General features: G+C 31.5%; 1 long non-coding RNA gene across 1 annotated transcript; it reads right to left on the bottom strand.

Annotated features, from left to right (window-relative positions):
* Positions 1-214: 214 nt before the first annotated feature.
* On the bottom strand, positions 215-6,925 carry LOC129223384 (uncharacterized). Its single transcript, XR_008580629.1, has 3 exons — positions 6,804-6,925; positions 3,630-3,736; positions 215-341 (listed from the first exon to the last, which is right to left on the bottom strand). It is a non-coding gene; the product is annotated as an uncharacterized LOC129223384 (long non-coding RNA).
* Positions 6,926-9,016: the final 2,091 nt, after the last annotated feature.

Here is a 9,016-nt window from a genome sequence, read left to right as displayed (position 1 = left end):
ATTAGGTATAGTATAAAATGTCAAAAGATATTGTCTGTTGAAAGAAAAAAAAAAGCGTACAAAGAAAAACATATATGGAGCATTGAAATTATATTATATATGTACTTCACATGAAGAAAAACGTTGTTTTGGAGACTCAAAAAGAAAGAAAGAAATATAGACAAGAATATAGAAAAAAATAAGTAAAATTTTATTTGCAACAATAATTTTTGTTCAAATTTTTTACAACAATTAAGAGTTAAAAATGAGCAACAATCAAAAGTACAAAACAGTAATTTTTAATAGCTGTCATCTTTATCACATTTCTTTTCCCCTTCTTCAAGTCAGTTTCCAATTAACAACTGAAAAGTAAAAAACAAATAAATAAGTTTGCATTTCAGAGGTATATGTTCAAAACAAGTTTAATGTGCACAAATCTCTGCATGTACTACTGTCAACAAGGCAAATATGACAGTTGCCAAGGGGTCAGATATAGTTTAGGCCTTTTCCCCCTTAAAAAATATGCAAAAACAATCTGTAGACAGTGGCGTACCTAGCATGGGCAACACCTAGAAGCGAAAGAAACTAGTTTCGAAAAATAAGTGGAGAGTGTTTAAATCTCCCCAACTAGTATCCCTGAATGTCTCTTTAAAACTTCGTTTTTTAGGACTTGAACTTCAAAATAGTTTTTGGGGAGAGCCCTAGAACCGCACTGCCTGTAACATCAATGAAGTTATTCCGAAACTGCGTTTTTAGAACTTTAATTTTGAAAAGATAGGCGGAGGGAACTTCAAAAAGCCCCATTCCTTTCATTACACTAACGTCAACAAATATAGCCTATAATAGCGTTTTAAAGATTTCAATTTCTAAAAATTTCCGCAGAAGGCCTCCCTAATTTTTCCTCCCCACAGCATTACCAAAAACCGTCTAAAACTGCGTTCTTAAGACTATAATTAAAAAAAAAAAAATCCGGGGGAGAATATACCGCCCTCCACCCCTATCCACCGAAAGCGAGATTTCTTTAGCAGTGCCCTCCTAACACTATTTTTTGGTTGCACCTTGGTAGTGTTACTGTGATTCTTCAACAGGGCCGATCCTAGGGTGTCAGCCGCCCACGTACGAAGACCAAATGTGCCTCCCCTCAAAAGTAATTTTCATATTTTGACTAATATTCAATGTCCACATAAATCTTTCTTCAAATTTCTATATCAAGTTCTAATTAAAAAAAAAAAAAGAAGAATGATGAACTTATAAAAAGGAAGAAAAGTTAAATAGTAAGAAACTCCTTAGGTACAATTTACATCTTCGAAGAAAGTAATAAATACCAAAATTTACTAGTCACGTATTTTATAACCTGTCTTCGGTGACATCAGAAGAAGAATGCAGGAGGGGGGAGGCAGGGGGTCAGGGAAGGAGGGATTGCGCTCAGAAAATTATCGAAATTGGAGTAAAAAAAGTTTTAGTTAATCTTTGGCTGTGTTTGATTGAAAGGACAAAAGAGTCGGGCATATTCAAGGTGCATGGAGAAATTCTTGAAATTGATGTTATTGCAGTTTTAGGAACTTTTTCAAGACTTCAGGAAAAAGTAATTTCAGAGTATTTTCCTAAAATTCTTTCAAAATTGAAATCAATTTGAAGCTATTTTTTGTGACCATAGCTTAGGAAGGATCAGTTCTCTTCCCAAAAATTTTTCGAAACTGAAGTTTTAAACACGCCATTTTGGGTTATCTTTGTTGACGTTGCTAGAGGGAGGAAGATTCAATCGTCTTCCATCGAAAGTTTTCGAAATTGAAGTTTGAAATGCAAATGTAGGCTTTCTTTGATGATGGTAGGGGATCTTTCAGCTTTTCTCCTGTAATTTCTCGGCACCTATTGTTTCAAAAACCGATTTTTTGGCTATATCTGAAAATGATAGGGGAAACGCAAAAATATTCCGAACCGAAATTTTTTTGGAACTAAAATCTTTTTTAGGCAATTTTTAGGAAGGATATGTTTTGGGCCTCCTAAGCGGATATTTCTAAAAGTGCAATTTTATACTATCTTTGGTGACGTTAACGAAACTGGGAAGCTTTGACGGGTCTTTTGGATATTTTTCGATATTAAGAGCCAGTTTTTACAAGAGTCAGACAGGTCAGATCATGCCATTTTTGATTTTGCAAAAAATTTTAGTGGTTTCTTTGAATGATTTTAGAAGACACATATCTTTTCTTTTCTTAGAAAAAAATTTTTTATGACCTACAAAAACACTGAAAGTTGGTCTTAACTTAGGGTTTTTCTCACACATATCGACATTTTTTAATAATTCAATTATCTCTGCACATGGAGCATCAGCAAAAGTAATCTTTGTGATTACACCATGATATTTAGTGCCTCAAATGAAATATATCAAACTTTATGGCTGACCTTCAGTGGACCCTGGCAAGGGTGGCTAAACTGACGAAGTGAAAATGTGTCAAGTTTGAGGCATCTCGGTTCCATGCACTGCGGTTCAACCATAGTTTTTATGAGCAATTTGTGTAGCGATATATATTAATTATTAAATAGGCTCATTAAATGTATGGTTAATGCTCAATGCTAAGAAAAAAAGAGCAGTTTTGTCATCAAAATATGATAAAATGTGTACTTTTTAGGGTCTTGTATCTCAGTGCACTGAGGGTCAGTATAGAACACACTGCTTGCATTTCAAACTAGAGTATGTGTATTTTCACAATCAAGTGACAGAACTATTGGCAAATTATTTTCAAGAACACTATATGTATTTAAAAATAGTAAAATGAATTATTCAGTTTTTAATTTAATCAAAATATACGGTTTAAACTTTGCTCCAGGGATTTCCAGATACTATTTAAAAAACTAATATGATCAAAAACGTACCATAAAAGATTTATAGACTTGCAAATGGACTAATTATGCTTACTCACATACTTTATAATATGATCACTAGAAGCAAAGTTTTAAAAAAAGGTTACTATTGCGGTAAAAATGTAAGTTATATTTGTAACACTTTTTTGAAGGTGTTTTAGGTATATTTTTAATTATTTTAATTAAGATAGCCTTTTTTTCATTTGTACTGTACATTATAGTTTGTTGACATTTGTTTAATCTGTGCATTATAGTGACAAAAATTATTTTCTCTGCACATGATAGCAAACAACTACTAAGTCATATTTTATTACTTATGATAAAAGCAATACTATGACATTATAAAACAAGGGTATTGTTCAGACGAAGGGGGTGAGAAAGGATTGTTCCCACAGACTTTAGTTTTAGATCATATTACCGATCTCAGAATGTCTTAATGCAAGTAGGGATTATTATGAACCCCAGCTTCCTTGGCCGGTTTCCAAGTAAAGAAAATGCAAAAGAAAAGTTCTGTACAAATAGAAATTGATGTTACACAACTAAAAGAAGTTGCTAACATCATAAAAACATTTAAATGGTACAAATAGCAACTAGAATCGGAGACACACGCTTTAGGGTTACAAAGGACTTTTGATAATTAAGTAAAAAAAAACAACCTTATTATTGAAAAGACATCAAACAAAACATAAGAAGTCTTTTCATCCACAAGCTAATTTTTGTTTGCTTATTGCATGAAAGTTAATATTTTATTTGCAGCTAAGAATAGTTTATAGCCAAGGAATACATACCGCCACTTAATTAGAAATAGCGTAATCATCAGCAGAACTTCCTCCACAGCATGTAAAGAATGGTCATCACTACAGGCATTCTTATTTGTAATCTCCATTCACAATCTCTGAAATTTGAAGCAAAATTTTTTAATCATAAGATAAAACTGTAATTTAATAATAGAAATCAAAAGAATGTAATGACTCATTTATGCAAAGTATAAGAAACGAGAAATATTAAATAAGTGCTTTCTTTTTGAAAGGGGCGGATCCACGGATATCATGACTTTAATTGACCAAATATAGTCTAAATTGCTTTTTTTTTGGAACTTTTTTTCTTCATGCCTAATTATCTTATATTCAAATAAATTTAACACAAGTGCGGCATATTTAGCATAATTAAATAAATTACCTAACTGCACGTACATGTGTGTGCGCTGCTATTCATCTCTTTTATATTTTTCTTAATCTTTACCAATATATACACTCTAGCTTAGTGGCAGATCTAACCAATCATTTTGGGAGAGGCCATCCAAAATTTTTGAACTCTTCAGATATTTTATTAAAATGAAATTTTAAAAACTCAATTTTAAGCATGTTTGTACTTTGTACCTAAAATTATTTGCACTTTATGATTACATTTATATAGTTATTTAAAAAAAAATTTAACAGTTTCATTTTCAGCTAATCGATGAAATACAACTCAAATTCAAAATAATAGAATACTTCCCCCATTTTGGTAAAAAGTTTATTCCAACCAAATATAAGTGCAAATTAGGCATTTAAATGAACATGCTACCTTTCTTAGACATTAAAGTGTGAATTTCATCTCAAATATACTCAATTAAAAATAATCTTAGACAGAATAATCCAAACGTTTATAGTGATGAAGATTTACGTTGAGTCAAAAAATTAGAATATTCAAATTAAAGGGGGGAAAACACTTTCAAAAGAAACAACATTAATACTAGAATGCGTCATTTTTTGCTGAATTCGATGCTTTAATCTTTTCTCTCACATGGATTCTACCACCTATTTGCATTAATCGTTTCTGACACTGTTTCCATACTCTCTTCAATGCGGCAACAAGCTAAATTTTGTTGGCAGGCACCAGAGCTTGAACGGATTTATTTAGATTTGATGGTACTACAAATTTTTGATTGTATTGAGATTGGCAGTTGCTTTACCAGTTCAATACCGAAATTCCTCTTTCTGTTTAAAATCTATGAGTCGATTTAGAGATGTGACACGGAGTAGAACCTTGCTGGAAGATAAAATGTGTCGCTAAATGGGTAACTGCTGTGCCTCAGATGAAGTATCATTCAGTATTATTGATTAACAGCGGAAATCACGCATTGTTTTATTTTATGATATATATAACTTCCCAATTCCAGCAGCTGTCATGCACCCACAAAGCAAGAAGGATGTGACAAAGTGGAGAGAACCTCTTACACAAGATTTCTCATACGCTTTTCCTTTTAAACCTCAAACCCAAACACCTTTTTTTGTTTACAGATATTTCAAAAATGATTCATCACTGAATATAATACTTTTCCAACGTTGTTGCCCCTGATCTCCTCTTTTTTCGACAGATATTACAAATAAATATGCATCACTGAATAAAATGTCTTTTCAGTCTTGTTGCACCCAAATGAGCTTCTCTTTGCTCCAGGATAGTTGTGCACTTTTCTGCTTCATGTTTATCTTTGGTCTTACTTTGTAGATCCACAATTAAAACTGCAGTTTATGCAATCATCCAAGTGTAGTTGGCGTGGATAAGATAACTATACATTCTGTCCAACACTTATGGACATAGGAAGCATTTTCAAACGATTATTTTGGACAATTTACTTTAATTTGAATTCATCTCTGCCAGGTGTTACAATTTTTCTACCTCTTGTGTGATAAATGCGAGACATAAGTATTCTTATTAGGATTTTTTCGTTTTTAATTTTTTTTAAATAAAAATATTTCTGTTCAGTATTTTTCTTAAACATTTTATTCAGCTCAATATCAATAGTTTATGTTTAATTTGAACTATGAATCATGTTGATACCTCAATTGGTTAATTTTTAATTGTTGCATTAGGATGCTCTCTTAACCAATACACGTTCACTTTTATGGGCCTATGAGAGGTCATGTCAGCTTTGTCAGAAAGAGAGCAGGGATCCTTGGAAGGAACCTGCTCTGAATGATAGTAATATAAGTTTTGAAAACTCTATAGGGGGAGGAAATCCGGAGACCTACTGACAAAGGGGCCCATATTTACCTTCGGCAACCTTGTGAATTCTTCCCTTTGACTATAGTTAAAAATTAAATAACTCTTTGAACAATGCAGAAAACATCTTAAAACTTCAAACATTCACCCAGCACACAGAGCTATGAAAGATTACGTATTGTTAAGTCAGTATTTTAATTTCTCTGTAATGAAGTCCCGTATTTTCTTTATAAAAGATATATCGAACAGATAGAAATCTAAATATTGTTATTGCGGTAGTAGATATATATCGATATATGATGGTATATCGGTATATTGCCCAGCCCTAGTGATGTATGAAAATGAAAAAGTGAAGATGCAGTAGTAATGTTATTGTGGGACAGGGAGGAGTAGAGTAGTAATTGCCCTCCCACTGATTATTTTAAATCACGGGCCCGGATGCAGTGGTACGCCCATTATTGAAACTCTGCACATGTCTCTGGTACATAATAAAATTTGAGTTTGGAATAGAATATCGATTATATCAAAGTAAGCCCTAAATTTTAAAACCACTGTTGATGCTACTTGAGCAAGCGAGGTTTTAGATTTATATATTAACTAGCAAAAATTCCTGGCGTAGCCTGGGTCAATAATAATTGTGAGAAACAATCGCTACTTTCATTCGTTTTGTTTTAACTGAAAGAACTCGAAACACACCGCTTTGACGTGATTAAAAATCGAGCTTCTTCCTTACCCATAAAAGTAAAATAGCAATAAGTATAAAGAACAAACGAGTACAGTAGAAGACCGTTATAACGCACACCTTGGGATCAGAGCTTTTGCGTTATACAGGTTTTGACGTTATATAAGTCATTTCACAAATTTTGAAACTAATATTCAAAATATATCTATGTTAGCACTTCAAAATGAGTTCTATCTGCAATGAGTATTAAAACACTAATTATACAACTAATCATTCATAAATAAACATGCTTTACCATTAAAAGGAAGTGAATTATCCTGCACTTCTGTCAGCTTCATGGTTTGCATTAACAGCTGCATTTTCAAGAGCCATCTGATATTTCCTCTTTACTGTGAATATTAATTTTCATTTAAAAGCTTTGAATTAAGCTGGAAAGATGAAAAACTTTCAAAATTTAATTTTCCTAACAATTTTTATGTTAGGAAGGCAAAACAAAGGAATTTTTTTAACTTAAAAACCTATTGTTTACATCTGAAAAGTTGTGCAGTTTATAGAGAATTGCGTTATATAAGTCGGCGCTGTTTCTCTAAGTGTGCAAAAAGTAGAGTTTCCAAATGTTTGAAATAAAGTAGAAAAAAGTAGAGTTTTCAAAAGACTTTAAACCAGGGTTGGCCGAATTGGACCCAATGGGTTTTTTTGAAAATACCCATTTAAAAAAAACCATTATTTAGCCCACTTTTGGGTTTTTTAAAATTTTCTGAGAAGTTAAAAAAAAAAATTAATTTAAATACTTTCATAATTTAAATTTCTTTTTTATTTGTTCTTCATCACAGACAATGAACACAAAAAATGAATTTTGAACTTTAATAGTATTTCTTAACACTTAACAGCATTAAAAAAATACTTCAAAGATTTTAAATAAATATATTTAACTTTTTTCTTTAACTGGTCAATAAATAACTCAAATTATCTTGACTGAGTCCTGTCTCGTCTGATTTTCTCAATATTTGTAGATTGTACAGAGGAAACTACTGTAGTTAAAAAGGCTTTCAGGTGAATTATTTTCTGCAAACCAACACGTCACAAATCTCGAATAAACACAAGGTATATTTTTAGAAATTAACAGATTTTTCAAACGGTCAACAGAAAACAGAACAGGATGTACAGTATTTTCATTATCTTCGAAAAAGTTTAATATTTCTTACTCTGTACACAGAAGTAGAAAAACAGGCAACATTCAATTCAAAGAAATGTGTTGATTAAGCTGGAATTCAGTAAAAACTGATTTAAACTACTTGAGGTTCTACAGTAGTTTTGCATAACAAAATGATATACAATAAAGTAATATGCAAAAAAAAATGTAGTAATTAAAAACGAACAATAGATTTCATAACTCGAGATGTAACTTTGCCTTAACTGTTGGTAATAATGAAAACTAAAAAAAATCTGAAACTTCACCATTCTTGGGTTTTGTAGTCTTTTATACTTTTCTTCAGAATATGCTGAATTTTAACTAGTTTTCCAGCTTTTTTTACCCGAAGACAATTTTTGCACTTTGTCTATACACTTACGCTACAATATGCTACAAGTACCCCCACATTTTCCCTAAAAAAAGACAAAAAAACCCACATTTCTTTTAAAAAACCAAAAAAACCCTGGGTCCATGGGCTTTCTAAAAAAAACCTGGGTTTTTGCCAACCCTGCTTTAAACTTATGTTTGCTAAGGAGAAGCCTTGATTCAAAATTTTCATTATGATTACTTTTAATATTGCTGTTGTTAGGCACAGAATTTTTGTAACAATGGGTTTTATATTTAATCATTTAATGGAGAAATTACATGACATTTACTGTTTTCCATCATACCGTTTTTAAACTAAGCTTTTTAGGAATAAATAATAGCCTAAGTTGCTCCCTGATAATGTAGCTATCTTGGTGAAAAAATAGTTAAAATGGATCCAGTAGTTTTTAAGATTACCCCGGACATATATATACAAAAGTAGTCATTTATGTATATAGATGAGGATAAAAATCCTAAGATAGCAATAAATGTCATGCTTGCTGCAGAGAAGCCTTTATTCAAAATTTTCATTATGATTACTTTTAATATTGAATATTTCTGTTGTTAGGCAACAAACTTTTGTAACAATGGGTTTTATATTAATCATTTAATGGGGAAATTACATGACATTTACTGTTTTTGATCATAACGTTTTTAAACTATGATTTTTAGGAATAAATTATAGCCTAAGTTGCTCCCTGATAATGTAGCTATCTATGGTGAAAAAATGGTTAAAATCGGTTCAGTAGTTTTGAAGATTACGCTGGACATACATACATACAGAAGTAGCCATTTATGTATAAAGATAAGTGCATTAAATTTACCTATAATTCTTAGTTTTTTGATGAGATGAGGCTATGAAAATGTTTTTTTCAAATCTAATTAGGTTTGTAAACAACAAAAATGACTTTCAAGTACAGTAGAAGACCGTAATAAAGCACACCTTGGGA

The sequence above is a fragment of the Uloborus diversus genome, chromosome 5, assembly GCF_026930045.1.
Source record: "Uloborus diversus isolate 005 chromosome 5, Udiv.v.3.1, whole genome shotgun sequence".
NCBI lineage: Eukaryota > Metazoa > Arthropoda > Arachnida > Araneae > Uloboridae > Uloborus > Uloborus diversus.
This window is presented reverse-complemented; position numbering and strand designations above follow the sequence as displayed.